We start from the raw sequence: 22,901 nt of genomic DNA, 5'->3' as shown, positions 1-22,901 counted from the left end.
CTTAAAAGTACAAAACTCACAAGGCCCAGAGCCTACGGCCACACCACACTGAATGCGCCCGATCTCGTCTGATCTCGGAAGCTAAGCAGTGTCGGGCCTCGTTAGTACCTGGATGGGAGACCGCCTGGGAATACCAGGTGCTGTAGGCTTTTTTGTGCTCCAAGTTCAGGAAGTGAGCCATTTCTCAATTGCCTTTCAAAACTGCAAGGTCTAGCTGACTAGATGCTTAAAAGTACAAAACTCACTAGGCCCAGAGCCTACGGCCACACCACACTGATTGCGCCCGATCTCGTCTGATCAAGGAAGCTAAGCAGTGTCGGGCCTAGTTAGTACCTGGATGGGAGACCACCTGGGAATACCAGGTGCTGTAGGCTTTTTTGTGCTCCAAGTTCAGGAAGTGAGCCATTTCACAATTGCCTTTCAAAACTGCAAGGTCTAGCCGACTAGATGCTTAAAAGTACAAAACTCACTAGGCCCAGAGCCTACGGCCACACCACACTGAATGCGCCCGATCTCGGAAGCTAAGCAGGGTCGGGCCTAGTTAGTACCTGGATGGGAGACTGCCTGGGAATACCAGGTGCTGTAGGCTTTTTTGTGCTCCATGATTAGTAATTGCGCAACTTCTCAATTATTTTTCAAATTTGGTATGTTTCCAAAATAATTGTATACCGTTTTATAGCGGAAATGTTGGACAACATCATGAGGGCTGGAGCTACCTTTTTACATAGAATTAGCATACAGGTAGTGTGTTCATGGGTAATAAATCGACTTTCACATGTAATGCAGTACAGAGAATATTGAGTCCTTCAAGAGGCATGAAAGAAAACCATTATTGTGTTGATTGTTCTCTCCACCTCCCTGCAACAGACATAGGATGGATGAATTAAAGTTATCCTACCAGACATAGGAGTCCTGAATGGGCCCACCAGTCTTATATATCTCGCCTGATCGAGCCTGATCGAGCGATGAGCGTGGTATCATGTTGCAAGTGGCTGCATGGCTTAGCTTACTAAATGCAAATGCATAAGAGTAATATTCTTAGCATTCCTAGAGACTACGGCCACACCACACTGAATGCACCCGATCTCGTCTGATCTTGGAAGTTAAGCAGTGTCAGGCCTAGTTAGTACCTGGATGGGAGACCGCCTGGGAATACCAGGTGCTGTAGGCTTTTTTGTGCTCCAAGTTCAGGAAGTGAGCCCTTTCTCAATTGCCTTTTAAAACTGCACGGTCTAGCCGACTAGATGCTTAAAAGTACAAAACTCACTAGGCCCAGAGCCTACGGCCACACCACACTGAATGCGCCTGATCTTGTCTGATCTCAGAAGCTAAGCAGTGTTGGGCCTAGTTAGTACCTGGATGGGAGACCGCCTGGGAATACCAGGTGCTGTAGGCTTTTTTGTACTCCAAGTTCAGGAAGTGAGCCATTTCTCAATTGCCTTTCAAAACTGCAAGGTCTAGCCGACTAGATGCTTAAAAGTACAAAACTCACAAGGCCCAGAGCCTACGGCCACACCACACTGAATGCGCACGATCTCGTCTGATCTCAGAAGCTAAGCAGTGTCGGGCCTCGTTAGTACCTGGATGGGAGACCGCCTGGGAATACCAGGTGCTGTAGGCTTTTTTGTGCTCCAAGTTCAGGAAGTGAGCCATTTCACAATTGCCTTTCAAAACTGCAAGGTCTAGCCGACTAGATGCTTAAAAGTACAAAACTCACTAGGCCCAGAGCCTACGGCCACACCACACTGAATGCGCCCGATCTCGGAAGCTAAGCAGGGTCGGGCCTAGTTAGTACCTGGATGGGAGACTGCCTGGGAATACCAGGTGCTGTAGGCTTTTTTGTGCTCCATGATTAGTAATTGCGCAACTTCTCAATTATTTTTCAAATTTGGTATGTTTCCAAAATAATTGTATCCCGTTTTATAGCGGAAATGTTGGACAACATCATGAGGGCTGGAGCTACCTTTTTACATAGAATTAGCATACAGGTAGTGTGTTCAGGGGTAATAAATCGACTTTCACATGTAATGCAGTACAGAGAATATTGAGTCCTTCAAGAGGCATGAAAGAAAACCATTATTGTGTTGATTGTTCTCTCCACCTCCCTGCAACAGACACAGGATGGATGAATTAAAGTTATCCTACCAGACATAGGAGTCCTGAATGGGCCCACCAGTCTTATATATCTCGCCTGATCGAGCGATGAGCGTGGTATCATGTTGCAAGTGGCTGCATGGCTTAGCTTACTAAATGCAAATGCATAAGAGTAATATTCTTAGCATTCCTAGAGCCTACGGCCACACCACACTGAATGCACCCGATCTCGTCTGGTCTCGGAAGTGAAGCAGTGTCAGGCCTAGTTAGTACCTGGATGGGAGACCGCCTGGGAATACCAGGTGCTGTAGGGTTTTTTGTGCTCCAAGTTCAGGAAGTGAGCCCTTTCTCAATTGCCTTTTAAAACTGCAAGGTCTAGCCGACTAGATGCTTAAAAGTACAAAACTTCCTAAGCCCAGAGCCTACGGCCACACCACACTGAATGCGCCTGATCTCGTCTGATCTCAGAAGCTAAGCAGTGTCGGGCCTAGTTAGTACCTGGATGGGAGACCGCCTGGGAATACCAGGTGCTGTAGGCTTTTTTGTACTCCAAGTTCAGGAAGTGAGCCATTTCTCAATTGCCTTTCAAAACTGCAAGGTCTAGCCGACTAGATGCTTAAAAGTACAAAACTCACAAGGCCCAGAGCCTACGGCCACACCACACTGAATGCGCCTGATCTCGTCTGATCTCAGAAGCTAAGCAGTGTCGGGCCTAGTTAGTACCTGGATGGGAGACCGCCTGGGAATACCAGGTGCTGTAGGCTTTTTTGTACTCCAAGTTCAGGAAGTGAGCCATTTCTCAATTGCCTTTCAAAACTGCAAGGTCTAGCCGACTAGATGCTTAAAAGTACAAAACTCACAAGGCCCAGAGCCTACGGCCACACCACACTGATTGCGCCCGATCTCGTCTGATCTCGGAAGCTAAGCAGTGTCGGGCCTCGTTAGTACCTGGATGGGAGACCGCCTGGGAATACCAGGTGCTGTAGGCTTTTTTTGTGCTCCAAGTTCAGGAAGTGAGCCATTTCACAATTGCCTTTCAAAACTGCAAGGTCTAGCCGACTAGATGCTTAAAAGTACAAAACTCACTAGGCCCAGCGCCTACGGCCACACCACACTGAATGCGCCCGATCTCGGAAGCTAAGCAGGGTCGGGCCTAGTTAGTACCTGGATGGGAGACTGCCTGGGAATACCAGGTGCTGTAGGCTTTTTTGTGCTCCATGATTAGTAATTGCGCAACTTCTCAATTATTTTTCAAATTTGGTATGTTTCCAAAATAATTGTATCCCGTTTTATAGCGGAAATGTTGGACAACATCATGAGGGCTGGAGCTACCTTTTTACATAGAATTAGCATACAGGTAGTGTGTTCATGGGTAATAAATCGACTTTCACATGTAATGCAGTACAGAGAATATTGAGTCCTTCAAGAGGCATGAAAGAAACCCATTATTGTGTTGATTGTTCTCTCCACCTCCCTGCAACAGACACAGGATGGATGAATTAAAGTTATCCTACCAGACATAGGAGTCCTGAATGGGCCCACCAGTCTTATATATCTCGCCTGATCGAGCCTGATCGAGCGATGAGCGTGGTATCATGTTGCAAGTGGCTGCATGGCTTAGCTTACTAAATGCAAATGCATAAGAGTAATATTCTTAGCATTCCTAGAGCCTACGGCCACACCACACTGAATGCACCCGATCTTGTCTGATCTCGGAAGTTAAGCAGTGTCAGGCCTAGTTAGTACCTGGATGGGAGACCGCCTGGGAATACCAGGTGCTGTAGGCTTTTTTGTGCTCCAAGTTCAGGAAGTGAGCCCTTTCTCAATTGCCTTTTAAAACTGCAAGGTCTAGCCGACTAGATGCTTAAAAGTACAAAACTCACTAGGCCCAGAGCCTACGGCCACACCACACTGAATGCGCCTGATCTCGTCTGATCTCAGAAGCTAAGCAGTGTCGGGCCTAGTTAGTACCTGGATGGGAGACCACCTGGGAATATCAGGTGCTGTAGGCTTTTTTGTGCTCCAAGTTCAGGAAGTGAGCCATTTCACAATTTCCTTTCAAAACTGCAAGGTCTAGCCGACTAGATGCTTAAAAGTACAAAACTCACAAGGCCCAGAGCCTACGGCCACACCACACTGAATGCGTCTGATCTCGGAAGCTAAGCAGTGTCGGGCCTCGTTAGTACCTGGATGGGAGACCGCCTGGGAATACCAGGTGCTGTAGGCTTTTTTGTGCTCCAAGTTCAGGAAGTGAGCCATTTCACAATTGCCTTTCAAAACTGCAAGGTCTAGCCGACTAGATGCTTAAAAGTACAAAACTCACTAGGCCCAGAGCCTACGGCCACACCACACTGAATGCGCCCGATCTCGGAAGCTAAGCAGGGTCGGGCCTAGTTAGTACCTGGATGGGAGACTGCCTGGGAATACCAGGTGCTGTAGGCTTTTTTGTGCTCCATGATTAGTAATTGCGCAACTTCTCAATTATTTTTCAAATTTGGTATGTTTCCAAAATAATTGTATCCCGTTTTATAGCGGAAATGTTGGACAACATCATGAGGGCTGGAGCTACCTTTTTACATAGAATTAGCATACAGGTAGTGTGTTCATGGGTAATAAATCGACTTTCACATGTAATGCAGTACAGAGAATATTGAGTCCTTCAAGAGGCATGAAAGAAAACCATTATTGTGTTGATTGTTCTCTCCACCTCCCTGCAACAGACACAGGATGGATGAATTAAAGTTATCCTACCAGACATAGGAGTCCTGAATGGGCCCACCAGTCTTATATATCTCGCCTGATCGAGCGTGGTATCATGTTGCAAGTGGCTGCATGGCTTAGCTTACTAAATGCAAATGCATAAGAGTAATATTCTTAGCATTCCTAGAGCCTACGGCCACACCACACTGAATGCACCTGATCTCGTCTGATCTCAGAAGTTAAGCAGTGTTAGGCCTAGTTAGTACCTGGATGGGAGACCGCCTGGGAATACCAGGTGCTGTAGGCTTTTTTGTGCTCCAAGTTCAGGAAGTGAGCCCTTTCTCAATTGCCTTTCAAAACTGCAAGGTCTAGCCGACTAGATGCTTAAAAGTACAAAACTCACTAGGCCCAGAGCCTACGGCCACACCACACTGAATGCGCCTGATCTCGTCTGATCTCAGAAGCTAAGCAGTGTTGGGCCTAGTTAGTACCTGGATGGGAGACCGCCTGGGAATACCAGGTGCTGTAGGCTTTTTTGTACTCCAAGTTCAGGAAGTGAGCCATTTCTCAATTGCCTTTCAAAACTGCAAGGTCTAGCCGACTAGATGCTTAAAAGTACAAAACTCACAAGGCCCAGAGCCTACGGCCACACCACACTGAATGCGCACGATCTCGTCTGATCTCAGAAGCTAAGCAGTGTTGGGCCTCGTTAGTACCTGGATGGGAGACCGCCTGGGAATACCAGGTGCTGTAGGCTTTTTTGTGCTCCAAGTTCAGGAAGTGAGCCATTTCACAATTGCCTTTCAAAACTGCAAGGTCTAGCCGACTAGATGCTTAAAAGTACAAAACTCACTAGGCCCAGAGCCTACGGCCACACCACACTGAATGCGCCCGATCTCGGAAGCTAAGCAGGGTCGGGCCTAGTTAGTACCTGGATGGGAGACTGCCTGGGAATACCAGGTGCTGTAGGCTTTTTTGTGCTCCATGATTAGTAATTGCGCAACTTCTCAATTATTTTTCAAATTTGGTATGTTTCCAAAATAATTGTATCCCGTTTTATAGCGGAAATGTTGGACAACATCATGAGGGCTGGAGCTACCTTTTTACATAGAATTAGCATACAGGTAGTGTGTTCATGGGTAATAAATCGACTTTCACATGTAATGCAGTACAGAGAATATTGAGTCCTTCAAGAGGCATGAAAGAAACCCATTATTGTGTTGATTGTTCTCTCCACCTCCCTGCAACAGACACAGGATGGATGAATTAAAGTTATCCTACCAGACATAGGAGTCCTGAATGGGCCCACCAGTCTTATATATCTCGCCTGATCGAGCGATGAGCGTGTTATCATGTTGCAAGTGGCTGCATGGCTTAGCTTACTAAATGCAAATGCATAAGAGTAATATTCTTAGCATTCCTAGAGCCTACGGCCACACCACACTGAATGCACCCGATCTCGTCTGGTCTCGGAAGTGAAGCAGTGTCAGGCCTAGTTAGTACCTGGATGGGAGACCGCCTGGGAATACCAGGTGCTGTAGGCTTTTTTGTGCTCCAAGTTCAGGAAGTGAGCCCTTTCTCAATTGCCTTTTAAAACTGCAAGGTCTAGCCGACTAGATGCTTAAAAGTACAAAACTTCCTAGGCCCAGAGCCTACGGCCACACCACACTGAATGCGCCTGATCTCGTCTGATCTCAGAAGCTAAGCAGTGTCGGGCCTAGTTAGTACCTGGATGGGAGACCGCCTGGGAATACCAGGTGCTGTAGGCTTTTTTGTACTCCAAGTTCAGGAAGTGAGCCATTTCTCAATTGCCTTTCAAAACTGCAAGGTCTAGCCGACTAGATGCTTAAAAGTACAAAACTCACAAGGCCCAGAGCCTACGGCCACACCACACTGAATGCGCCTGATCTCGTCTGATCTCAGAAGCTAAGCAGTGTCGGGCCTAGTTAGTACCTGGATGGGAGACCGCCTGGGAATACCAGGTGCTGTAGGCTTTTTTTGTGCTCCAAGTTCAGGAAGTGAGCCATTTCACAATTGCCTTTCAAAACTGCAAGGTCTAGCCGACTAGATGCTTAAAAGTACAAAACTCACTAGGCCCAGCGCCTACGGCCACACCACACTGAATGCGCCCGATCTCGGAAGCTAAGCAGGGTCGGGCCTAGTTAGTACCTGGATGGGAGACTGCCTGGGAATACCAGGTGCTGTAGGCTTTTTTGTGCTCCATGATTAGTAATTGCGCAACTTCTCAATTATTTTTCAAATTTGGTATGTTTCCAAAATAATTGTATCCCGTTTTATAGCGGAAATGTTGGACAACATCATGAGGGCTGGAGCTACCTTTTTACATAGAATTAGCATACAGGTAGTGTGTTCATGGGTAATAAATCGACTTTCACATGTAATGCAGTACAGAGAATATTGAGTCCTTCAAGAGGCATGAAAGAAAACCATTATTGTGTTGATTGTTCTCTCCACCTCCCTGCAACAGACACAGGATGGATGAATTAAAGTTATCCTACCAGACATAGGAGTCCTGAATGGGCCCACCAGTCTTATATATCTCGCCTGATCGAGCCTGATCGAGCGATGAGCGTGGTATCATGTTGCAAGTGGCTGCATGGCTTAGCTTACTAAATGCAAATGCATAAGAGTAATATTCTTAGCATTCCTAGAGCCTACGGCCACACCACACTGAATGCGCCTGATCTCGTCTGATCTCAGAAGCTAAGCAGTGTCGGGCCTAGTTAGTACCTGGATGGGAGACCGCCTGGGAATACCAGGTGCTGTAGGCTTTTTTGTACTCCAAGTTCAGGAAGTGAGCCATTTCTCAATTGCCTTTCAAAACTGCAAGGTCTAGCCGACTAGATGCTTAAAAGTACAAAACTCACAAGGCCCAGAGCCTACGGCCACACCACACTGAATGCGCCCGATCTCGTCTGATCTCGGAAGCTAAGCAGTGTCGGGCCTCGTTAGTACCTGGATGGGAGACCGCCTGGGAATACCAGGTGCTGTAGGCTTTTTTGTGCTCCAAGTTCAGGAAGTGAGCCATTTCTCAATTGCCTTTGAAAACTGCAAGGTCTAGCTGACTAGATGCTTAAAAGTACAAAACTCACTAGGCCCAGAGCCTACGGCCACACCACACTGATTGCGCCCGATCTCGTCTGATCTTGGAAGCTAAGCAGTGTCGGGCCTAGTTAGTACCTGGATGGGAGACCACCTGGGAATATCAGGTGCTGTAGGCTTTTTTGTGCTCCAAGTTCAGGAAGTGAGCCATTTCACAATTGCCTTTCAAAACTGCAAGGTCTAGCCGACTAGATGCTTAAAAGTACAAAACTCACAAGGCCCAGAGCCTACGGCCACACCACACTGAATGCGTCTGATCTCGGAAGCTAAGCAGTGTCGGGCCTCGTTAGTACCTGGATGGGAGACCGCCTGGGAATACCAGGTGCTGTAGGCTTTTTTGTGCTCCAAGTTCAGGAAGTGAGCCATTTCACAATTGCCTTTCAAAACTGCAAGGTCTAGCCGACTAGATGCTTAAAAGTACAAAACTCACTAGGCCCAGAGCCTACGGCCACACCACACTGAATGTGCCCGGTCTCGGAAGCTAAGCAGGGTCGGGCCTAGTTAGTACCTGGATGGGAGACTGCCTGGGAATACCAGGTGCTGTAGGCTTTTTTGTGCTCCATGATTAGTAATTGCGCAACTTCTCAATTATTTTTCAAATTTGGTATGTTTCCAAAATAATTGTATACCGTTTTATAGCGGAAATGTTGGACAACATCATGAGGGCTGGAGCTACCTTTTTACATAGAATTAGCATACAGGTAGTGTGTTCATGGGTAATAAATCGACTTTCACATGTAATGCAGTACAGAGAATATTGAGTCCTTCAAGAGGCATGAAAGAAAACCATTATTGTGTTGATTGTTCTCTCCACCTCCCTGCAACAGACACAGGATGGATGAATTAAAGTTATCCTACCAGACATAGGAGTCCTGAATGGGCCCACCAGTCTTATATATCTCGCCTGATCGAGCCTGATCGAGCGATGAGCGTGGTATCATGTTGCAAGTGGCTGCATGGCTTAGCTTACTAAATGCAAATGCATAAGAGTAATATTCTTAGCATTCCTAGAGACTACGGCCACACCACACTGAATGCACCCGATCTCGTCTGATCTTGGAAGTTAAGCAGTGTCAGACCTAGTTAGTACCTGGATGGGAGACCGCCTGGGAATACCAGGTGCTGTAGGCTTTTTTGTGCTCCAAGTTCAGGAAGTGAGCCCTTTCTCAATTGCCTTTTAAAACTGCATGGTCTAGCCGACTAGATGCTTAAAAGTACAAAACTCACTAGGCCCAGAGCCTACGGCCACACCACACTGAATGCGCCTGATCTTGTCTGATCTCAGAAGCTAAGCAGTGTTGGGCCTAGTTAGTACCTGGATGGGAGACCACCTGGGAATACCAGGTGCTGTAGGCTTTTTTGTGCTCCAAGTTCAGGAAGTGAGCCATTTCACAATTGCCTTTCAAAACTGCAAGGTCTAGCCGACTAGATGCTTAAAAGTACAAAACTCACTAGGCCCAGAGCCTACGGCCACACCACACTGAATGCGCCCGATCTCGGAAGCTAAGCAGGGTCAGGCCTAGTTAGTACCTGGATGGGAGACTGCCTGGGAATACCAGGTGCTGTAGGCTTTTTTGTGCTCCATGATTAGTAATTGCGCAACTTCTCAATTATTTTTCAAATTTGGTATGTTTCCAAAATAATTGTATCCCGTTTTATAGCGGAAATGTTGGACAACATCATGAGGGCTGGAGCTACCTTTTAACATAGAATTAGCATACAGGTAGTGTGTTCATGGTAATAAATCGACTTTCACATGTAATGCAGTACAGAGAATATTGAGTCCTTCAAGAGGCATGAAAGAAAACCATTATTGTGTTGATTGTTCTCTCCACCTCCCTGCAACAGACACAGGATGGATGAATTAAAGTTATCCTACCAGACATAGGAGTCCTGAATGGGCCCACCAGTCTTATATATCTCGCCTGATCGAGCCTGATCGAGCGATGAGCGTGGTATCATGTTGCAAGTGGCTGCATGGCTTAGCTTACTAAATGCAAATGCATAAGAGTAATATTCTTAGCATTCCTAGAGCCTACGGCCACACCACACTGAATGCACCTGATCTCGTCTGATCTCAGAAGTTAAGCAGTGTTAGGCCTAGTTAGTACCTGGATGGGAGACCGCCTGGGAATACCAGGTGCTGTAGGCTTTTTTGTGCTCCAAGTTCAGGAAGTGAGCCCTTTCTCAATTGCCTTTCAAAACTGCAAGGTCTAGCCGACTAGATGCTTAAAAGTACAAAACTCACTAGGCCCAGAGCCTACGGCCACACCACACTGAATGCGCCTGATCTCGTCTGATCTCAGAAGCTAAGCAGTGTTGGGCCTAGTTAGTACCTGGATGGGAGACCGCCTGGGAATACCAGGTGCTGTAGGCTTTTTTGTACTCCAAGTTCAGGAAGTGAGCCATTTCTCAATTGCCTTTCAAAACTGCGTCTAGCCGACTAGATGCTTAAAAGTACAAAACTCACAAGGCCCAGAGCCTACGGCCACACCACACTGAATGCGCCCGATCTCGTCTGATCTCGGAAGCTAAGCAGTGTCGGGCCTCGTTAGTACCTGGATGGGAGACCGCCTGGGAATACCAGGTGCTGTAGGCTTTTTTGTGCTCCAAGTTCAGGAAGTGAGCCATTTCACAATTGCCTTTCAAAACTGCAAGGTCTAGCCGACTAGATGCTTAAAAGTACAAAACTCACTAGGCCCAGAGCCTACGGCCACACCACACTGAATGCGCCCGATCTCGGAAGCTAAGCAGGGTCGGGCCTAGTTAGTACCTGGATGGGAGACTGCCTGGGAATACCAGGTGCTGTAGGCTTTTTTGTGCTCCATGATTAGTAATTGCGCAACTTCTCAATTATTTTTCAAATTTGGTATGTTTCCAAAATAATTGTATCCCGTTTTATAGCGGAAATGTTGGACAACATCATGAGGGCTGGAGCTACCTTTTTACATAGAATTAGCATACAGGTAGTGTGTTCATGGGTAATAAATCGACTTTCACATGTAATGCAGTACAGAGAATATTGAGTCCTTCAAGAGGCATGAAAGAAACCCATTATTGTGTTGATTGTTCTCTCCACCTCCCTGCAACAGACACAGGATGGATGAATTAAAGTTATCCTACCAGACATAGGAGTCCTGAATGGGCCCACCAGTCTTATATATCTCGCCTGATCGAGCGATGAGCGTGGTATCATGTTGCAAGTGGCTGCATGGCTTAGCTTACTAAATGCAAATGCATAAGAGTAATATTCTTAGCATTCCTAGAGCCTACGGCCACACCACACTGAATGCACCCGATCTTGTCTGATCTCGGAAGTGAAGCAGTGTCAGGCCTAGTTAGTACCTGGATGGGAGACTGCCTGGGAATACCAGGTGCTGTAGGCTTTTTTGTGCTCCAAGTTCAGGAAGTGAGCCCTTTCTCAATTGCCTTTTAAAACTGCAAGGTCTAGCCGACTAGATGCTTAAAAGTACAAAACTTCCTAGGCCCAGAGCCTACGGCCACACCACACTGAATGCGCCTGATCTCGTCTGATCTCAGAAGCTAAGCAGTGTCGGGCCTAGTTAGTACCTGGATGGGAGACCGCCTGGGAATACCAGGTGCTGTAGGCTTTTTTGTACTCCAAGTTCAGGAAGTGAGCCATTTCTCAATTGCCTTTCAAAACTGCAAGGTCTAGCCGACTAGATGCTTAAAAGTACAAAACTCACAAGGCCCAGAGCCTACGGCCACACCACACTGAATGCGCCTGATCTCGTCTGATCTCAGAAGCTAAGCAGTGTCGGGCCTAGTTAGTACCTGGATGGGAGACCGCCTGGGAATACCAGGTGCTGTAGGCTTTTTTGTACTCCAAGTTCAGGAAGTGAGCCATTTCTCAATTGCCTTTCAAAACTGCAAGGTCTAGCCGACTAGATGCTTAAAAGTACAAAACTCACAAGGCCCAGAGCCTACGGCCACACCACACTGATTGCGCCCGATCTCGTCTGATCTCGGAAGCTAAGCAGTGTCTGGCCTCGTTAGTACCTGGATGGGAGACCGCCTGGGAATACCAGGTGCTGTAGGCTTTTTTTGTGCTCCAAGTTCAGGAAGTGAGCCATTTCACAATTGCCTTTCAAAACTGCAAGGTCTAGCCGACTAGATGCTTAAAAGTACAAAACTCACTAGGCCCAGCGCCTACGGCCACACCACACTGAATGCGCCCGATCTCGGAAGCTAAGCAGGGTCGGGCCTAGTTAGTACCTGGATGGGAGACTGCCTGGGAATACCAGGTGCTGTAGGCTTTTTTGTGCTCCATGATTAGTAATTGCGCAACTTCTCAATTATTTTTCAAATTTGGTATGTTTCCAAAATAATTGTATCCCGTTTTATAGCGGAAATGTTGGACAAACTCATGAGGGCTGGAGCTACCTTTTTACATAGAATTAGCATACAGGTAGTGTGTTCATGGGTAATAAATCGACTTTCACATGTAATGCAGTACAGAGAATATTGAGTCCTTCAAGAGGCATGAAAGAAACCCATTATTGTGTTGATTGTTCTCTCCACCTCCCTGCAACAGACACAGGATGGATGAATTAAAGTTATCCTACCAGACATAGGAGTCCTGAATGGGCCCACCAGTCTTATATATCTCGCCTGATCGAGCCTGATCGAGCGATGAGCGTGGTATCATGTTGCAAGTGGCTGCATGGCTTAGCTTACTAAATGCAAATGCATAAGAGTAATATTCTTAGCATTCCTAGAGCCTACGGCCACACCACACTGAATGCACCCGATCTCGTCTGATCTCGGAAGTTAAGCAGTGTCAGGCCTAGTTAGTACCTGGATGGGAGACCGCCTGGGAATACCAGGTGCTGTAGGCTTTTTTGTGCTCCAAGTTCAGGAAGTGAGCCCTTTCTCAATTGCCTTTTAAAACTGCAAGGTCTAGCCGACTAGATGCTTAAAAGTACAAAACTCACTAGGCCCAGAGCCTACGGCCACACCACACTGAATGCGCCTGATCTCGTCTGATCTCAGAAGCTAAGCAGTGTCGGGCCTAGTTAGTACCTGGATGGGAGACCGCCTGGGAATACCAGGTGCTGTAGGCTTTTTTGTACTCCAAGTTCAGGAAGTGAGCCATTTCTCAATTGCCTTTCAAAACTGCAAGGTCTAGCCGACTAGATGCTTAAAAGTACAAAACTCACAAGGCCCAGAGCCTACGGCCACACCACACTGAATGCGCCCGATCTCGTCTGATCTCGGAAGCTAAGCAGTGTCGGGCCTCGTTAGTACCTGGATGGGAGACCGCCTGGGAATACCAGGTGCTGTAGGCTTTTTTGTGCTCCAAGTTCAGGAAGTGAGCCATTTCTCAATTGCCTTTGAAAACTGCAAGGTCTAGCTGACTAGATGCTTAAAAGTACAAAACTCACTAGGCCCAGAGCCTACGGCCACACCACACTGATTGCGCCCGATCTCGTCTGATCTCGGAAGCTAAGCAGTGTCAGGCCTAGTTAGTACCTGGATGGGAGACCACCTGGGAATATCAGGTGCTGTAGGCTTTTTTGTGCTCCAAGTTCAGGAAGTGAGCCATTTCACAATTACCTTTCAAAACTGCAAGGTCTAGCCGACTAGATGCTTAAAAGTACAAAACTCACAAGGCCCAGAGCCTACGGCCACACCACACTGAATGCGCCCGATCTCGGAAGTTAAGCAGTGTCGGGCCTCGTTAGTACCTGGATGGGAGACCGCCTGGGAATACCAGGTGCTGTAGGCTTTTTTGTGCTCCAAGTTCAGGAAGTGAGCCATTTCACAATTGCCTTTCAAAACTGCAAGGTCTAGCCGACTAGATGCTTAAAAGTACAAAACTCACTAGGCCCAGAGCCTACGGCCACACCACACTGAATGCGCCCGATCTCGGAAGCTAAGCAGGGTCGGGCCTAGTTAGTACCTGGATGGGAGACTGCCTGGGAATACCAGGTGCTGTAGGCTTTTTTGTGCTCCATGATTAGTAATTGCGCAACTTCTCAATTATTTTTCAAATTTGGTATGTTTCCAAAATAATTGTATACCGTTTTATAGCGGAAATGTTGGACAACATCATGAGGGCTGGAGCTACCTTTTTACATAGAATTAGCATACAGGTAGTGTGTTCATGGGTAATAAATCGACTTTCACATGTAATGCAGTACAGAGAATATTGAGTCCTTCAAGAGGCATGAAAGAAAACCATTATTGTGTTGATTGTTCTCTCCACCTCCCTGCAACAGACACAGGATGGATGAATTAAAGTTATCCTACCAGACATAGGAGTCCTGAATGGGCCCACCAGTCTTATATATCTCGCCTGATCGAGCCTGATCGAGCGATGAGCGTGGTATCATGTTGCAAGTGGCTTAGCTTACTAAATGCAAATGCATAAGAGTAATATTCTTAGCATTCCTAGAGACTACGGCCACACCACACTGAATGCACCCGATCTCGTCTGATCTTGGAAGTTAAGCAGTGTCAGGCCTAGTTAGTACCTGGATGGGAGACCGCCTGGGAATACCAGGTGCTGTAGGCTTTTTTGTGCTCCAAGTTCAGGAAGTGAGCCCTTTCTCAATTGCCTTTTAAAACTGCACGGTCTAGCCGACTAGATGCTTAAAAGTACAAAACTCACTAGGCCCAGAGCCTACAGCCACACCACACTGAATGCGCCCGATCTCGTCTGATCTCGGAAGCTAAGCAGTGTCGGGCCTCGTTAGTACCTGGATGGGAGACCGCCTGGGAATACCAGGTGCTGTAGGCTTTTTTGTGCTCCAAGTTCAGGAAGTGAGCCATTTCACAATTGCCTTTCAAAACTGCAAGGTCTAGCCGACTAGATGCTTAAAAGTACAAAACTCACTAGGCCCAGAGCCTACGGCCACACCACACTGAATGCGCCCAATCTCGGAAGCTAAGCAGGGTCGGGCCTAGTTAGTACCTGGATGGGAGACTGCCTGGGAATACCAGGTGCTGTAGGCTTTTTTGTGCTCCATGATTAGTAATTGCGCAACTTCTCAATTATTTTTCAAATTTGGTATGTTTCCAAAATAATTGTATCCCGTTTTATAGCGGAAATGTTGGACAACATCATGAGGGCTGGAGCTACCTTTTTACATAGAATTAGCATACAGGTAGTGTGTTCATGGGTAATAAATCGACTTTCACATGTAATGCAGTACAGAGAATATTGAGTCCTTCAAGAGGCATGAAAGAAACCCATTATTGTGTTGATTGTTCTCTCCACCTCCCTGCAACAGACACAGGATGGATGAATTAAAGTTATCCTACCAGACATAGGAGTCCTGAATGGGCCCACCAGTATTATATATCTCGCCTGATCGAGCCTGATCGAGCGATGAGCGTGGTATCATGTTGCAAGTGGCTGCATGGCTTAGCTTACTAAATGCAAATGCATAAGAGTAATATTCTTAGCATTCCTAGAGCCTACGGCCACACCACACTGAATGCACCCGATCTCGTCTGATCTCGGAAGTTAAGCAGTGTCAGGCCTAGTTAGTACCTGGATGGGAGACCGCCTGGGAATACCAGGTGCTGTAGGCTTTTTTGTGCTCCAAGTTCAGGAAGTGAGCCCTTTCTCAATTGCCTTTTAAAACTGCAAGGTCTAGCCGACTAGATGCTTAAAAGTACAAAACTCACTAGGCCCAGAGCCTACGGCCACACCACACTGAATGCGCCTGATCTCGTCTGATCTCAGAAGCTAAGCAGTGTCGGGCCTAGTTAGTACCTGGATGGGAGACCGCCTGGGAATACCAGGTGCTGTAGGCTTTTTTGTACTCCAAGTTCAGGAAGTGAGCCATTTCTCAATTGCCTTTCAAAACTGCAAGGTCTAGCCGACTAGATGCTTAAAAGTACAAAACTCACAAGGCCCAGAGCCTACGGCCACACCACACTGAATGCGCCCGATCTCGTCTGATCTCGGAAGCTAAGCAGTGTCGGGCCTCGTTAGTACCTGGATGGGAGACCGCCTGGGAATACCAGGTGCTGTAGGCTTTTTTGTGCTCCAAGTTCAGGAAGTGAGCCATTTCTCAATTGCCTTTCAAAACTGCAAGGTCTAGCTGACTAGATGCTTAAAAGTACAAAACTCACTAGGCCCAGAGCCTACGGCCACACCACACTGATTGCGCCCGATCTCGTCTGATCAAGGAAGCTAAGCAGTGTCGGGCCTAGTTAGTACCTGGATGGGAGACCACCTGGGAATACCAGGTGCTGTAGGCTTTTTTGTGCTCCAAGTTCAGGAAGTGAGCCATTTCACAATTGCCTTTCAAAACTGCAAGGTCTAGCCGACTAGATGCTTAAAAGTACAAAACTCACTAGGCCCAGAGCCTACGGCCACACCACACTGAATGCGCCCGATCTCGGAAGCTAAGCAGGGTTGGGCCTAGTTAGTACCTGGATGGGAGACTGCCTGGGAATACCAGGTGCTGTAGGCTTTTTTGTGCTCCATGATTAGTAATTGCGCAACTTCTCAATTATTTTTCAAATTTGGTATGTTTCCAAAATAATTGTATACCGTTTTATAGCGGAAATGTTGGACAACATCATGAGGGCTGGAGCTACCTTTTTACATAGAATTAGCATACAGGTAGTGTGTTCATGGGTAATAAATCGACTTTCACATGTAATGCAGTACAGAGAATATTGAGTCCTTCAAGAGGCATGAAAGAAAACCATTATTGTGTTGATTGTTCTCTCCACCTCCCTGCAACAGACATAGGATGGATGAATTAAAGTTATCCTACCAGACATAGGAGTCCTGAATGGGCCCACCAGTCTTATATATCTCGCCTGATCGAGCCTGATCGAGCGATGAGCGTGGTATCATGTTGCAAGTGGCTGCATGGCTTAGCTTACTAAATGCAAATGCATAAGAGTAATATTCTTAGCATTCCTAGAGACTACGGCCACACCACACTGAATGCACCCGATCTCGTCTGATCTTGGAAGTTAAGCAGTGTCAGGCCTAGTTAGTACCTGGATGGGAGACCGCCTGGGAATACCAGGTGCTGTAGGCTTTTTTGTGCTCCAAGTTCAGGAAGTGAGCCCTTTCTCAATTGCCTTTTAAAACTGCACGGTCTAGCCGACTAGATGCTTAAAAGTACAAAACTCACTAGGCCCAGAGCCTACGGCCACACCACACTGAATGCGCCTGATCTTGTCTGATCTCAGAAGCTAAGCAGTGTTGGGCCTAGTTAGTACCTGGATGGGAGACCACCTGGGAATACCAGGTGCTGTAGGCTTTTTTGTGCTCCAAGTTCAGGAAGTGAGCCATTTCACAATTGCCTTTCAAAACTGCAAGGTCTAGCCGACTAGATGCTTAAAAGTACAAAACTCACTAGGCCCAGAGCCTACGGCCACACCACACTGAATGCGCCCGATCTCGGAAGCTAAGCAGGGTGGGGACTAGTTAGTACCTGGATGGGAGACTGCCTGGGAATACCAGGTGCTGTAGGCTTTTTTGTGCTCCATGATTAGTAATTGCGCAACTTCTCAATTATTTTTCAAATTTGGTATGTTTCCAAAATAATTGTATCCCGTTTTATAGCGGAAATGTTGGACAACATCATGAGGGCTGGAGCTACCTTTTTACATAGAATTAGCATACAGGTATGTGTTCATGGGTAATAAATCGACTTTCACATGTAATGCAGTACAGAGAATATTGAGTCCTTCAAGAGGCATGAAAGAAAACCATTATTGTGTTGATTGTTCTCTCCACCTCCCTGCAACAGACACAGGATGGATGAATTAAAGTTATCCTACCAGACATAGGAGTCCTGAATGGGCCCACCAGTCTTATATATCTCGCCTGATCGAGCCTGATCGAGCGATGAGCGTGGTATCATGTTGCAAGTGGCTGCATGGCTTAGCTTACTAAATGCAAATGCATAAGAGTAATATTCTTAGCATTCCTAGAGCCTACGGCCACACCACACTGAATGCACCTGATCTCGTCTGATCTCAGAAGTTAAGCAGTGTTAGGCCTAGTTAGTACCTGGATGGGAGACCGCCTGGGAATACCAGGTGCTGTAGGCTTTTTTGTGCTCCAAGTTCAGGAAGTGAGCCCTTTCTCAATTGCCTTTCAAAACTGCAAGGTCTAGCCGACTAGATGCTTAAAAGTACAAAACTCACTAGGCCCAGAGCCTACGGCCACACCACACTGAATGCGCCTGATCTCGTCTGATCTCAGAAGCTAAGCAGTGTTGGGCCTAGTTAGTACCTGGATGGGAGACCGCCTGGGAATACCAGGTGCTGTAGGCTTTTTTGTACTCCAAGTTCAGGAAGTGAGCCATTTCTCAATTGCCTTTCAAAACTGCAAGGTCTAGCCGACTAGATGCTTAAAAGTACAAAACTCACAAGGCCCAGAGCCTACGGCCACACCACACTGAATGCGCACGATCTCGTCTGATCTCAGAAGCTAAGCAGTGTCGGGCCTCGTTAGTACCTGGATGGGAGACCGCCTGGGAATACCAGGTGCTGTAGGCTTTTTTGTGCTCCAAGTTCAGGAAGTGAGCCATTTCACAATTGCCTTTCAAAACTGCAAGGTCTAGCCGACTAGATGCTTAAAAGTACAAAACTCACTAGGCCCAGAGCCTACGGCCACACCACACTGAATGCGCCCGATCTCGGAAGCTAAGCAGGGTCGGGCCTAGTTAGTACCTGGATGGGAGACTGCCTGGGAATACCAGGTGCTGTAGGCTTTTTTGTGCTCCATGATTAGTAATTGCGCAACTTCTCAATTATTTTTCAAATTTGGTATGTTTCCAAAATAATTGTATCCCGTTTTATAGCGGAAATGTTGGACAACATCATGAGGGCTGGAGCTACCTTTTTACATAGAATTAGCATACAGGTAGTGTGTTCAGGGGTAATAAATCGACTTTCACATGTAATGCAGTACAGAGAATATTGAGTCCTTCAAGAGGCATGAAAGAAAACCATTATTGTGTTGATTGTTCTCTCCACCTCCCTGCAACAGACACAGGATGGATGAATTAAAGTTATCCTACCAGACATAGGAGTCCTGAATGGGCCCACCAGTCTTATATATCTCGCCTGATCGAGCGATGAGCGTGGTATCATGTTGCAAGTGGCTGCATGGCTTAGCTTACTAAATGCAAATGCATAAGAGTAATATTCTTAGCATTCCTAGAACCTACGGCCACACCACACTGAATGCACCCGATCTCGTCTGGTCTCGGAAGTGAAGCAGTGTCAGGCCTAGTTAGTACCTGGATGGGAGACCGCCTGGGAATACCAGGTGCTGTAGGGTTTTTTGTGCTCCAAGTTCAGGAAGTGAGCCCTTTCTCAATTGCCTTTTAAAACTGCAAGGTCTAGCCGACTACATGCTTAAAAGTACAAAACTTCCTAGGCCCAGAGCCTACGGCCACACCACACTGAATGCGCCTGATCTCGTCTGATCTCAGAAGCTAAGCAGTGTCGGGCCTAGTTAGTACCTGGATGGGAGACCGCCTGGGAATACCAGGTGCTGTAGGCTTTTTTGTACTCCAAGTTCAGGAAGTGAGCCATTTCTCAATTGCCTTTCAAAACTGCAAGGTCTAGCCGACTAGATGCTTAAAAGTACAAAACTCACAAGGCCCAGAGCCTACGGCCACACCACACTGATTGCGCCCGATCTCGTCTGATCTCGGAAGCTAAGCAGTGTCGGGCCTCGTTAGTACCTGGATGGGAGACCGCCTGGGAATACCAGGTGCTGTAGGCTTTTTTTGTGCTCCAAGTTCAGGAAGTGAGCCATTTCACAATTGCCTTTCAAAACTGCAAGGTCTAGCCGACTAGATGCTTAAAAGTACAAAACTCACTAGGCCCAGCGCCTACGGCCACACCACACTGAATGCGCCCGATCTCGGAAGCTAAGCAGGGTCGGGCCTAGTTAGTACCTGGATGGGAGACTGCCTGGGAATACCAGGTGCTGTAGGCTTTTTTGTGCTCCATGATTAGTAATTGCGCAACTTCTCAATTATTTTTCAAATTTGGTATGTTTCCAAAATAATTGTATCCCGTTTTATAGCGGAAATGTTGGACAACATCATGAGGGCTGGAGCTACCTTTTTACATAGAATTAGCATACAGGTAGTGTGTTCATGGGTAATAAATCGACTTTCACATGTAATGCAGTACAGAGAATATTGAGTCCTTCAAGAGGCATGAAAGAAACCCATTATTGTGTTGATTGTTCTCTCCACCTCCCTGCAACAGACACAGGATGGATGAATTAAAGTTATCCTACCAGACATAGGAGTCCTGAATGGGCCCACCAGTCTTATATATCTCGCCTGATCGAGCCTGATCGAGCGATGAGCGTGGTATCATGTTGCAAGTGGCTGCATGGCTTAGCTTACTAAATGCAAATGCATAAGAGTAATATTCTTAGCATTCCTAGAGCCTACGGCCACACCACACTGAATGCACCCGATCTCGTCTGATCTCGGAAGTTAAGCAGTGTCAGGCCTAGTTAGTACCTGGATGGGAGACCGCCTGGGAATACCAGGTGCTGTAGGCTTTTTTGTGCTCCAAGTTCAGGAAGTGAGCCCTTTCTCAATTGCCTTTTAAAACTGCAAGGTCTAGCCGACTAGATGCTTAAAAGTACAAAACTCACTAGGCCCAGAGCCTACGGCCACACCACACTGAATGCGCCTGATCTCGTCTGATCTCAGAAGCTAAGCAGTGTCGGGCCTAGTTAGTACCTGGATGGGAGACCGCCTGGGAATACCAGGTGCTGTAGGCTTTTTTGTACTCCAAGTTCAGGAAGTGAGCCATTTCTCAATTGCCTTTCAAAACTGCAAGGTCTAGCCGACTAGATGCTTAAAAGTACAAAACTCACAAGGCCCAGAGCCTACGGCCACACCACACTGAATGCGCCCGATCTCGTCTGATCTCGGAAGCTAAGCAGTGTCGGGCCTCGTTAGTACCTGGATGGGAGACCGCCTGGGAATACCAGGTGCTGTAGGCTTTTTTGTGCTCCAAGTTCAGGAAGTGAGCCATTTCTCAATTGCCTTTGAAAACTGCAAGGTCTAGCTGACTAGATGCTTAAAAGTACAAAACTCACTAGGCCCAGAGCCTACGGCCACACCACACTGATTGCGCCCGATCTCGTCTGATCTCGGAAGCTAAGCAGTGTCAGGCCTAGTTAGTACCTGGATGGGAGACCACCTGGGAATATCAGGTGCTGTAGGCTTTTTTGTGCTCCAAGTTCAGGAAGTGAGCCATTTCACAATTACCTTTCAAAACTGCAAGGTCTAGCCGACTAGATGCTTAAAAGTACAAAACTCACAAGGCCCAGAGCCTACGGCCACACCACACTGAATGCGCCCGATCTCGGAAGCTAAGCAGTGTCGGGCCTCGTTAGTACCTGGATGGGAGACCGCCTGGGAATACCAGGTGCTGTAGGCTTTTTTGTGCTCCAAGTTCAGGAAGTGAGCCATTTCACAATTGCCTTTCAAAACTGCAAGGTCTAGCCGACTAGATGCTTAAAAGTACAAAACTCACTAGGCCCAGAGCCTACGGCCACACCACACTGAATGCGCCCGATCTCGGAAGCTAAGCAGGGTCGGGCCTAGTTAGTACCTGGATGGGAGACTGCCTGGGAATACCAGGTGCTGTAGGCTTTTTTGTGCTCCATGATTAGTAATTGCGCAACTTCTCAATTATTTTTCAAATTTGGTATGTTTCCAAAATAATTGTATACCGTTTTATAGCGGAAATGTTGGACAACATCATGAGGGCTGGAGCTACCTTTTTACATAGAATTAGCATACAGGTAGTGTGTTCATGGGTAATAAATCGACTTTCACATGTAATGCAGTACAGAGAATATTGAGTCCTTCAAGAGGCATGAAAGAAAACCATTATTGTGTTGATTGTTCTCTCCACCTCCCTGCAACAGACACAGGATGGATGAATTAAAGTTATCCTACCAGACATAGGAGTCCTGAATGGGCCCACCAGTCTTATATATCTCGCCTGATCGAGCCTGATCGAGCGATGAGCGTGGTATCATGTTGCAAGTGGCTGCATGGCTTAGCTTACTAAATGCAAATGCATAAGAGTAATATTCTTAGCATTCCTAGAGCCTACGGCCACACCACACTGAATGCACCCGATCTCGTCTGATCTCGGAAGTTAAGCAGTGTCAGGCCTAGTTAGTACCTGGATGGGAGACCGCCTGGGAATACCAGGTGCTGTAGGCTTTTTTGTGCTCCAAGTTCAGGAAGTGAGCCCTTTCTCAATTGCCTTTTAAAACTGCAAGGTCTAGCCGACTAGATGCTTAAAAGTACAAAACTCACTAGGCCCAGAGCCTACGGCCACACCACACTGAATGCGCCTGATCTCGTCTGATCTCAGAAGCTAAGCAGTGTCGGGCCTAGTTAGTACCTGGATGGGAGACCGCCTGGGAATACCAGGTGCTGTAGGCTTTTTTGTACTCCAAGTTCAGGAAGTGAGCCATTTCTCAATTGCCTTTCAAAACTGCAAGGTCTAGCCGACTAGATGCTTAAAAGTACAAAACTCACAAGGCCCAGAGCCTACGGCCACACCACACTGAATGCGCCCGATCTCGTCTGATCTCGGAAGCTAAGCAGTGTCGGGCCTCGTTAGTACCTGGATGGGAGACCGCCTGGGAATACCAGGTGCTGTAGGCTTTTTTGTGCTCCAAGTTCAGGAAGTGAGCCATTTCTCAATTGCCTTTCAAAACTGCAAGGTCTAGCTGACTAGATGCTTAAAAGTACAAAACTCACTAGGCCCAGAGCCTACGGCCACACCACACTGATTGCGCCCGATCTCGTCTGATCAAGGAAGCTAAGCAGTGTCGGGCCTAGTTAGTACCTGGATGGGAGACCACCTGGGAATACCAGGTGCTGTAGGCTTTTTTGTGCTCCAAGTTCAGGAAGTGAGCCATTTCACAATTGCCATTCAAAACTGCAAGGTCTAGCCGACTAGATGCTTAAAAG

The 22,901-nt window shown here is 47.1% G+C and overlaps 52 non-coding genes and 24 pseudogenes across 52 annotated transcripts; all 76 read left to right on the top strand.

Annotated features, from left to right (window-relative positions):
- Window positions 1-30: 30 nt before the first annotated feature.
- LOC138462178 (5S ribosomal RNA) lies at window positions 31-149 on the top strand. Its single transcript, XR_011264781.1, has one exon. It is a non-coding gene; the product is annotated as a 5S ribosomal RNA (ribosomal RNA).
- Window positions 150-255: 106 nt separating this feature from the next.
- Window positions 256-374, top strand: LOC138455427 (5S ribosomal RNA; annotated as a pseudogene).
- Window positions 375-480: 106 nt separating this feature from the next.
- LOC138457106 (5S ribosomal RNA) lies at window positions 481-589 on the top strand (annotated as a pseudogene).
- A 463-nt stretch (window positions 590-1,052) lies between these two features.
- LOC138454301 (5S ribosomal RNA) lies at window positions 1,053-1,171 on the top strand. The gene has a single exon (XR_011260985.1). It is a non-coding gene; the product is annotated as a 5S ribosomal RNA (ribosomal RNA).
- Window positions 1,172-1,277: 106 nt separating this feature from the next.
- LOC138462780 (5S ribosomal RNA) lies at window positions 1,278-1,396 on the top strand. Its single transcript, XR_011265370.1, has one exon. It is a non-coding gene; the product is annotated as a 5S ribosomal RNA (ribosomal RNA).
- A 106-nt stretch (window positions 1,397-1,502) lies between these two features.
- LOC138455121 (5S ribosomal RNA) lies at window positions 1,503-1,621 on the top strand. The gene has a single exon (XR_011261763.1). It is a non-coding gene; the product is annotated as a 5S ribosomal RNA (ribosomal RNA).
- A 106-nt stretch (window positions 1,622-1,727) lies between these two features.
- On the top strand, window positions 1,728-1,836 carry LOC138457105 (5S ribosomal RNA; annotated as a pseudogene).
- Window positions 1,837-2,289: 453 nt separating this feature from the next.
- LOC138454980 (5S ribosomal RNA) lies at window positions 2,290-2,408 on the top strand. The gene has a single exon (XR_011261631.1). It is a non-coding gene; the product is annotated as a 5S ribosomal RNA (ribosomal RNA).
- Window positions 2,409-2,514: 106 nt separating this feature from the next.
- Window positions 2,515-2,633, top strand: LOC138455754 (5S ribosomal RNA). Its single transcript, XR_011262028.1, has one exon. It is a non-coding gene; the product is annotated as a 5S ribosomal RNA (ribosomal RNA).
- Window positions 2,634-2,739: 106 nt separating this feature from the next.
- Window positions 2,740-2,858, top strand: LOC138455742 (5S ribosomal RNA). Its single transcript, XR_011262027.1, has one exon. It is a non-coding gene; the product is annotated as a 5S ribosomal RNA (ribosomal RNA).
- A 106-nt stretch (window positions 2,859-2,964) lies between these two features.
- On the top strand, window positions 2,965-3,083 carry LOC138463009 (5S ribosomal RNA). The gene has a single exon (XR_011265596.1). It is a non-coding gene; the product is annotated as a 5S ribosomal RNA (ribosomal RNA).
- A 107-nt stretch (window positions 3,084-3,190) lies between these two features.
- LOC138457102 (5S ribosomal RNA) lies at window positions 3,191-3,299 on the top strand (annotated as a pseudogene).
- A 463-nt stretch (window positions 3,300-3,762) lies between these two features.
- LOC138464632 (5S ribosomal RNA) lies at window positions 3,763-3,881 on the top strand. Its single transcript, XR_011267209.1, has one exon. It is a non-coding gene; the product is annotated as a 5S ribosomal RNA (ribosomal RNA).
- A 106-nt stretch (window positions 3,882-3,987) lies between these two features.
- Window positions 3,988-4,106, top strand: LOC138461689 (5S ribosomal RNA). Its single transcript, XR_011264296.1, has one exon. It is a non-coding gene; the product is annotated as a 5S ribosomal RNA (ribosomal RNA).
- Window positions 4,107-4,212: 106 nt separating this feature from the next.
- LOC138457970 (5S ribosomal RNA) lies at window positions 4,213-4,321 on the top strand (annotated as a pseudogene).
- A 106-nt stretch (window positions 4,322-4,427) lies between these two features.
- Window positions 4,428-4,536, top strand: LOC138457101 (5S ribosomal RNA; annotated as a pseudogene).
- A 446-nt stretch (window positions 4,537-4,982) lies between these two features.
- On the top strand, window positions 4,983-5,101 carry LOC138460965 (5S ribosomal RNA). The gene has a single exon (XR_011263615.1). It is a non-coding gene; the product is annotated as a 5S ribosomal RNA (ribosomal RNA).
- A 106-nt stretch (window positions 5,102-5,207) lies between these two features.
- On the top strand, window positions 5,208-5,326 carry LOC138458628 (5S ribosomal RNA). Its single transcript, XR_011262450.1, has one exon. It is a non-coding gene; the product is annotated as a 5S ribosomal RNA (ribosomal RNA).
- A 106-nt stretch (window positions 5,327-5,432) lies between these two features.
- LOC138454963 (5S ribosomal RNA) lies at window positions 5,433-5,551 on the top strand. The gene has a single exon (XR_011261614.1). It is a non-coding gene; the product is annotated as a 5S ribosomal RNA (ribosomal RNA).
- A 106-nt stretch (window positions 5,552-5,657) lies between these two features.
- LOC138457100 (5S ribosomal RNA) lies at window positions 5,658-5,766 on the top strand (annotated as a pseudogene).
- Window positions 5,767-6,219: 453 nt separating this feature from the next.
- LOC138465106 (5S ribosomal RNA) lies at window positions 6,220-6,338 on the top strand. Its single transcript, XR_011267680.1, has one exon. It is a non-coding gene; the product is annotated as a 5S ribosomal RNA (ribosomal RNA).
- A 106-nt stretch (window positions 6,339-6,444) lies between these two features.
- LOC138455731 (5S ribosomal RNA) lies at window positions 6,445-6,563 on the top strand. The gene has a single exon (XR_011262026.1). It is a non-coding gene; the product is annotated as a 5S ribosomal RNA (ribosomal RNA).
- A 106-nt stretch (window positions 6,564-6,669) lies between these two features.
- Window positions 6,670-6,788, top strand: LOC138455719 (5S ribosomal RNA). Its single transcript, XR_011262025.1, has one exon. It is a non-coding gene; the product is annotated as a 5S ribosomal RNA (ribosomal RNA).
- A 107-nt stretch (window positions 6,789-6,895) lies between these two features.
- Window positions 6,896-7,004, top strand: LOC138457099 (5S ribosomal RNA; annotated as a pseudogene).
- A 463-nt stretch (window positions 7,005-7,467) lies between these two features.
- Window positions 7,468-7,586, top strand: LOC138455708 (5S ribosomal RNA). Its single transcript, XR_011262024.1, has one exon. It is a non-coding gene; the product is annotated as a 5S ribosomal RNA (ribosomal RNA).
- A 106-nt stretch (window positions 7,587-7,692) lies between these two features.
- LOC138462177 (5S ribosomal RNA) lies at window positions 7,693-7,811 on the top strand. Its single transcript, XR_011264780.1, has one exon. It is a non-coding gene; the product is annotated as a 5S ribosomal RNA (ribosomal RNA).
- A 106-nt stretch (window positions 7,812-7,917) lies between these two features.
- LOC138464922 (5S ribosomal RNA) lies at window positions 7,918-8,036 on the top strand. The gene has a single exon (XR_011267499.1). It is a non-coding gene; the product is annotated as a 5S ribosomal RNA (ribosomal RNA).
- A 106-nt stretch (window positions 8,037-8,142) lies between these two features.
- On the top strand, window positions 8,143-8,251 carry LOC138457969 (5S ribosomal RNA; annotated as a pseudogene).
- Window positions 8,252-8,357: 106 nt separating this feature from the next.
- LOC138458699 (5S ribosomal RNA) lies at window positions 8,358-8,466 on the top strand (annotated as a pseudogene).
- Window positions 8,467-8,929: 463 nt separating this feature from the next.
- LOC138454971 (5S ribosomal RNA) lies at window positions 8,930-9,048 on the top strand. Its single transcript, XR_011261622.1, has one exon. It is a non-coding gene; the product is annotated as a 5S ribosomal RNA (ribosomal RNA).
- Window positions 9,049-9,154: 106 nt separating this feature from the next.
- Window positions 9,155-9,273, top strand: LOC138462613 (5S ribosomal RNA). The gene has a single exon (XR_011265208.1). It is a non-coding gene; the product is annotated as a 5S ribosomal RNA (ribosomal RNA).
- A 106-nt stretch (window positions 9,274-9,379) lies between these two features.
- Window positions 9,380-9,488, top strand: LOC138458403 (5S ribosomal RNA; annotated as a pseudogene).
- Window positions 9,489-9,950: 462 nt separating this feature from the next.
- On the top strand, window positions 9,951-10,069 carry LOC138460964 (5S ribosomal RNA). Its single transcript, XR_011263614.1, has one exon. It is a non-coding gene; the product is annotated as a 5S ribosomal RNA (ribosomal RNA).
- Window positions 10,070-10,175: 106 nt separating this feature from the next.
- Window positions 10,176-10,294, top strand: LOC138458506 (5S ribosomal RNA). The gene has a single exon (XR_011262428.1). It is a non-coding gene; the product is annotated as a 5S ribosomal RNA (ribosomal RNA).
- Window positions 10,295-10,397: 103 nt separating this feature from the next.
- On the top strand, window positions 10,398-10,516 carry LOC138462176 (5S ribosomal RNA). Its single transcript, XR_011264779.1, has one exon. It is a non-coding gene; the product is annotated as a 5S ribosomal RNA (ribosomal RNA).
- Window positions 10,517-10,622: 106 nt separating this feature from the next.
- On the top strand, window positions 10,623-10,731 carry LOC138457098 (5S ribosomal RNA; annotated as a pseudogene).
- Window positions 10,732-11,184: 453 nt separating this feature from the next.
- On the top strand, window positions 11,185-11,303 carry LOC138455016 (5S ribosomal RNA). The gene has a single exon (XR_011261664.1). It is a non-coding gene; the product is annotated as a 5S ribosomal RNA (ribosomal RNA).
- A 106-nt stretch (window positions 11,304-11,409) lies between these two features.
- Window positions 11,410-11,528, top strand: LOC138455696 (5S ribosomal RNA). The gene has a single exon (XR_011262023.1). It is a non-coding gene; the product is annotated as a 5S ribosomal RNA (ribosomal RNA).
- Window positions 11,529-11,634: 106 nt separating this feature from the next.
- LOC138455684 (5S ribosomal RNA) lies at window positions 11,635-11,753 on the top strand. Its single transcript, XR_011262022.1, has one exon. It is a non-coding gene; the product is annotated as a 5S ribosomal RNA (ribosomal RNA).
- A 106-nt stretch (window positions 11,754-11,859) lies between these two features.
- LOC138454731 (5S ribosomal RNA) lies at window positions 11,860-11,978 on the top strand. Its single transcript, XR_011261395.1, has one exon. It is a non-coding gene; the product is annotated as a 5S ribosomal RNA (ribosomal RNA).
- A 107-nt stretch (window positions 11,979-12,085) lies between these two features.
- On the top strand, window positions 12,086-12,194 carry LOC138457097 (5S ribosomal RNA; annotated as a pseudogene).
- Window positions 12,195-12,657: 463 nt separating this feature from the next.
- LOC138461482 (5S ribosomal RNA) lies at window positions 12,658-12,776 on the top strand. Its single transcript, XR_011264097.1, has one exon. It is a non-coding gene; the product is annotated as a 5S ribosomal RNA (ribosomal RNA).
- A 106-nt stretch (window positions 12,777-12,882) lies between these two features.
- Window positions 12,883-13,001, top strand: LOC138455673 (5S ribosomal RNA). The gene has a single exon (XR_011262021.1). It is a non-coding gene; the product is annotated as a 5S ribosomal RNA (ribosomal RNA).
- Window positions 13,002-13,107: 106 nt separating this feature from the next.
- Window positions 13,108-13,226, top strand: LOC138462174 (5S ribosomal RNA). The gene has a single exon (XR_011264778.1). It is a non-coding gene; the product is annotated as a 5S ribosomal RNA (ribosomal RNA).
- Window positions 13,227-13,332: 106 nt separating this feature from the next.
- Window positions 13,333-13,451, top strand: LOC138453872 (5S ribosomal RNA). The gene has a single exon (XR_011260574.1). It is a non-coding gene; the product is annotated as a 5S ribosomal RNA (ribosomal RNA).
- A 106-nt stretch (window positions 13,452-13,557) lies between these two features.
- LOC138456003 (5S ribosomal RNA) lies at window positions 13,558-13,666 on the top strand (annotated as a pseudogene).
- Window positions 13,667-13,772: 106 nt separating this feature from the next.
- On the top strand, window positions 13,773-13,881 carry LOC138457096 (5S ribosomal RNA; annotated as a pseudogene).
- A 455-nt stretch (window positions 13,882-14,336) lies between these two features.
- LOC138454300 (5S ribosomal RNA) lies at window positions 14,337-14,455 on the top strand. Its single transcript, XR_011260984.1, has one exon. It is a non-coding gene; the product is annotated as a 5S ribosomal RNA (ribosomal RNA).
- Window positions 14,456-14,561: 106 nt separating this feature from the next.
- LOC138462498 (5S ribosomal RNA) lies at window positions 14,562-14,680 on the top strand. Its single transcript, XR_011265093.1, has one exon. It is a non-coding gene; the product is annotated as a 5S ribosomal RNA (ribosomal RNA).
- Window positions 14,681-14,786: 106 nt separating this feature from the next.
- LOC138458764 (5S ribosomal RNA) lies at window positions 14,787-14,895 on the top strand (annotated as a pseudogene).
- Window positions 14,896-15,358: 463 nt separating this feature from the next.
- LOC138461481 (5S ribosomal RNA) lies at window positions 15,359-15,477 on the top strand. The gene has a single exon (XR_011264096.1). It is a non-coding gene; the product is annotated as a 5S ribosomal RNA (ribosomal RNA).
- Window positions 15,478-15,583: 106 nt separating this feature from the next.
- LOC138455662 (5S ribosomal RNA) lies at window positions 15,584-15,702 on the top strand. Its single transcript, XR_011262020.1, has one exon. It is a non-coding gene; the product is annotated as a 5S ribosomal RNA (ribosomal RNA).
- Window positions 15,703-15,808: 106 nt separating this feature from the next.
- On the top strand, window positions 15,809-15,927 carry LOC138462172 (5S ribosomal RNA). Its single transcript, XR_011264776.1, has one exon. It is a non-coding gene; the product is annotated as a 5S ribosomal RNA (ribosomal RNA).
- Window positions 15,928-16,033: 106 nt separating this feature from the next.
- On the top strand, window positions 16,034-16,152 carry LOC138455426 (5S ribosomal RNA; annotated as a pseudogene).
- A 106-nt stretch (window positions 16,153-16,258) lies between these two features.
- On the top strand, window positions 16,259-16,367 carry LOC138456436 (5S ribosomal RNA; annotated as a pseudogene).
- Window positions 16,368-16,830: 463 nt separating this feature from the next.
- On the top strand, window positions 16,831-16,949 carry LOC138454299 (5S ribosomal RNA). Its single transcript, XR_011260983.1, has one exon. It is a non-coding gene; the product is annotated as a 5S ribosomal RNA (ribosomal RNA).
- A 106-nt stretch (window positions 16,950-17,055) lies between these two features.
- On the top strand, window positions 17,056-17,174 carry LOC138462612 (5S ribosomal RNA). Its single transcript, XR_011265207.1, has one exon. It is a non-coding gene; the product is annotated as a 5S ribosomal RNA (ribosomal RNA).
- A 106-nt stretch (window positions 17,175-17,280) lies between these two features.
- LOC138459208 (5S ribosomal RNA) lies at window positions 17,281-17,389 on the top strand (annotated as a pseudogene).
- Window positions 17,390-17,851: 462 nt separating this feature from the next.
- On the top strand, window positions 17,852-17,970 carry LOC138460962 (5S ribosomal RNA). The gene has a single exon (XR_011263613.1). It is a non-coding gene; the product is annotated as a 5S ribosomal RNA (ribosomal RNA).
- Window positions 17,971-18,076: 106 nt separating this feature from the next.
- Window positions 18,077-18,195, top strand: LOC138458384 (5S ribosomal RNA). The gene has a single exon (XR_011262406.1). It is a non-coding gene; the product is annotated as a 5S ribosomal RNA (ribosomal RNA).
- A 106-nt stretch (window positions 18,196-18,301) lies between these two features.
- Window positions 18,302-18,420, top strand: LOC138455120 (5S ribosomal RNA). Its single transcript, XR_011261762.1, has one exon. It is a non-coding gene; the product is annotated as a 5S ribosomal RNA (ribosomal RNA).
- A 106-nt stretch (window positions 18,421-18,526) lies between these two features.
- LOC138457095 (5S ribosomal RNA) lies at window positions 18,527-18,635 on the top strand (annotated as a pseudogene).
- A 453-nt stretch (window positions 18,636-19,088) lies between these two features.
- LOC138454920 (5S ribosomal RNA) lies at window positions 19,089-19,207 on the top strand. Its single transcript, XR_011261576.1, has one exon. It is a non-coding gene; the product is annotated as a 5S ribosomal RNA (ribosomal RNA).
- A 106-nt stretch (window positions 19,208-19,313) lies between these two features.
- LOC138455651 (5S ribosomal RNA) lies at window positions 19,314-19,432 on the top strand. Its single transcript, XR_011262019.1, has one exon. It is a non-coding gene; the product is annotated as a 5S ribosomal RNA (ribosomal RNA).
- A 106-nt stretch (window positions 19,433-19,538) lies between these two features.
- LOC138463008 (5S ribosomal RNA) lies at window positions 19,539-19,657 on the top strand. Its single transcript, XR_011265595.1, has one exon. It is a non-coding gene; the product is annotated as a 5S ribosomal RNA (ribosomal RNA).
- Window positions 19,658-19,764: 107 nt separating this feature from the next.
- Window positions 19,765-19,873, top strand: LOC138457094 (5S ribosomal RNA; annotated as a pseudogene).
- Window positions 19,874-20,336: 463 nt separating this feature from the next.
- LOC138461479 (5S ribosomal RNA) lies at window positions 20,337-20,455 on the top strand. The gene has a single exon (XR_011264095.1). It is a non-coding gene; the product is annotated as a 5S ribosomal RNA (ribosomal RNA).
- A 106-nt stretch (window positions 20,456-20,561) lies between these two features.
- LOC138455639 (5S ribosomal RNA) lies at window positions 20,562-20,680 on the top strand. The gene has a single exon (XR_011262017.1). It is a non-coding gene; the product is annotated as a 5S ribosomal RNA (ribosomal RNA).
- Window positions 20,681-20,786: 106 nt separating this feature from the next.
- LOC138462171 (5S ribosomal RNA) lies at window positions 20,787-20,905 on the top strand. Its single transcript, XR_011264775.1, has one exon. It is a non-coding gene; the product is annotated as a 5S ribosomal RNA (ribosomal RNA).
- Window positions 20,906-21,011: 106 nt separating this feature from the next.
- Window positions 21,012-21,130, top strand: LOC138453871 (5S ribosomal RNA). Its single transcript, XR_011260573.1, has one exon. It is a non-coding gene; the product is annotated as a 5S ribosomal RNA (ribosomal RNA).
- A 106-nt stretch (window positions 21,131-21,236) lies between these two features.
- On the top strand, window positions 21,237-21,345 carry LOC138456062 (5S ribosomal RNA; annotated as a pseudogene).
- Window positions 21,346-21,451: 106 nt separating this feature from the next.
- On the top strand, window positions 21,452-21,560 carry LOC138457092 (5S ribosomal RNA; annotated as a pseudogene).
- A 463-nt stretch (window positions 21,561-22,023) lies between these two features.
- LOC138461478 (5S ribosomal RNA) lies at window positions 22,024-22,142 on the top strand. Its single transcript, XR_011264094.1, has one exon. It is a non-coding gene; the product is annotated as a 5S ribosomal RNA (ribosomal RNA).
- Window positions 22,143-22,248: 106 nt separating this feature from the next.
- On the top strand, window positions 22,249-22,367 carry LOC138455628 (5S ribosomal RNA). Its single transcript, XR_011262016.1, has one exon. It is a non-coding gene; the product is annotated as a 5S ribosomal RNA (ribosomal RNA).
- Window positions 22,368-22,473: 106 nt separating this feature from the next.
- LOC138462170 (5S ribosomal RNA) lies at window positions 22,474-22,592 on the top strand. Its single transcript, XR_011264774.1, has one exon. It is a non-coding gene; the product is annotated as a 5S ribosomal RNA (ribosomal RNA).
- Window positions 22,593-22,698: 106 nt separating this feature from the next.
- Window positions 22,699-22,817, top strand: LOC138455425 (5S ribosomal RNA; annotated as a pseudogene).
- Window positions 22,818-22,901: the final 84 nt, after the last annotated feature.

The sequence above is a fragment of the Ambystoma mexicanum genome, chromosome 4p, assembly GCF_040938575.1.
Source record: "Ambystoma mexicanum isolate Mex_15411 chromosome 4p, UKY_AmexF1_1, whole genome shotgun sequence".
Lineage (NCBI taxonomy): Eukaryota > Metazoa > Chordata > Amphibia > Caudata > Ambystomatidae > Ambystoma > Ambystoma mexicanum.
Note: the sequence above shows the minus strand (reverse complement) of the source record. Positions and strands in the feature narration are given on the sequence as shown.